We start from the raw sequence: 2,096 nt of genomic DNA on the forward strand, positions 1-2,096 counted from the left end.
ATATATATATATATTATAATAGCCTATTTATTGTATTATAAAATCACTTAAAATGTTGATCAATGTTTTTGCAGTAAAAATAAATATAATGTGTCTTCTTATGATCATGACTTTTCCCAACACTTTTCCCCACCAAAAATAAACATAATTTAGTTTTTTTTTTTTCGTTTTTTAATATTAATTATTTTTATTTTGACTTTTTAATCCCTCTCTTTGACCCTTAAAATATTTTTTTTTACTGTAACTATGTAAACATATAGAATATGACTAGACCACACATACATATTATTTCTCATATATTATTTAATATAGTAATAATTAATTATATATAATTTATTATTATATAATAACTTATTATATAATTGTATTTTTTTAATCACTTAAAATATTAGTAAAGTTTTTAGCAGCAAAATAAATATAATTGAGCTTTTCATGACTTTTACCACCATCTCTTTGACTCTTACAATTAAATGGATAGTTTTTGCTACTGTACCTTTAAGACCTCTATGGAAATAGCTATACAGTTTATAACCGTTTTTTCTCCGTTCTCTTATTGTCTAATATTAGTCAAGGTTTATTGCTATAAACAGATAACTTTTAGTGTTTAAGTGTTTTATATTCTACTACTTTACTACACCACTTATTAAGCCATAAAAAAAAAGCTAATTAAGAAATGACTTCACAATCATGAGTAGCCTATAAGAGTTGCGTAAGGAAAATGTTTGCGTAAACTCCCTTTTTGAGAGGAATGGACTGAAACAGCTGTAATGTATTACTGTAGATTATGGTGCATTTAAGTGAAAAACTAGCATTCCCAGCCTTTACGATTTGTCTGTACCTGCTTTAAAATCCACAATTATCCTGAGAGAACATCATTTCCATCTTCTTCTAAAAACCACCATCCCTCTATCGCCTCAGAAGACTCCAGAGCACATGCACACTTCGTCTGAGCGGCATGGCAGCGTTACAGAGTGTGTTTTTAGGTGCCGCGTCGTGAGAGAGAGGGGCATAGCTGTACCGCGCTCCTCTGGAGCGTGCCAGAACATTCCTCACAGATTTGGGCGTCAGCTTCTTTCTCTTAAATCCCTGGGAGTGCTGCGTTTCCATGGTGATTGAAACTTGTAAGAGCCATCTTTATTCATCACTGTGGCCCAGAGGGCTGGAGAAGAAGCACTGACGATAGAGGAAGATAAAGAGGAGGAAAAAGAGGAAGACAAATATAATCTCCTATTGGTTCGTGTCGGTCTGGGACTGAATAGACACGTTTTTATATAAAAATCACAACAGTGAAAGCAAAGATCGTGTCAAGTGATGCAACGAAAAACATTTGTCGATTATAAAGCGTGCGTACGTGCGCGCACCAAAGTGTATTAATTACTCCCATTGATCTCTGCAGCATATGATACATGAAAAATACACAAGCTTCTCAATGGAGACCGTCATTCACGCAAACAAGCAATGAACCTTGAGTGCTGTACTAGTTTCATTACCCATCATGCCCACTGGCTCTGAGCCCCTAATCTGTCTGTGTACTGTCTCAATCTGCTGCTCTATTAATAGTCATATGCAACAGAACGTCTAGGTTACTTGTGTAACCCTCGTTCCCTTAAGGAGGGAATGGAGACGTTACGTCAGTCGTGACTGACGAATTGGGATCTCGCCCGAGAGCCCAATCACCTTCGAGTGTTAACTAAACAAGCCAATGACAGTTGGCGTGCGTGTTTCGCCACGCGCACGCCGCCCCACAGCGCGGGTATAAAAGGAGAGCGTGTGCAAACGCACATCAGTTTTTCGCTGAGGAGCCGAGACTATGTGCCCCGGCCGTACAGCGGTGGTACAGCAACTGTGGCGACGGAACGTAACGTCTCCGTTCCCTCCTTCAGGGAACGAGGGTTACACAAGTAACCTAGACGTTCCCTTTACAAGTCTGGACGCGGGTGCCAGAGGGTGCCCCCTCTCTGAGAAAGTAGATCCCTCCTCAGAGGAATTCGCCAAGGAGGGGCTATCGCGAGGAGCATCAGTTCAGGGAACCAAGTCCGGCTGGGCCAATACGGCGCTACCAACAGAACCTGCTCCTCGTCCTCCCTGACCTTGCA

The sequence above is a fragment of the Sinocyclocheilus anshuiensis genome, unplaced genomic scaffold, assembly GCF_001515605.1.
Source record: "Sinocyclocheilus anshuiensis isolate Anshui unplaced genomic scaffold, SAMN03320099.WGS_v1.1 scaffold119, whole genome shotgun sequence".
Taxonomy (NCBI): domain Eukaryota; kingdom Metazoa; phylum Chordata; class Actinopteri; order Cypriniformes; family Cyprinidae; genus Sinocyclocheilus; species Sinocyclocheilus anshuiensis.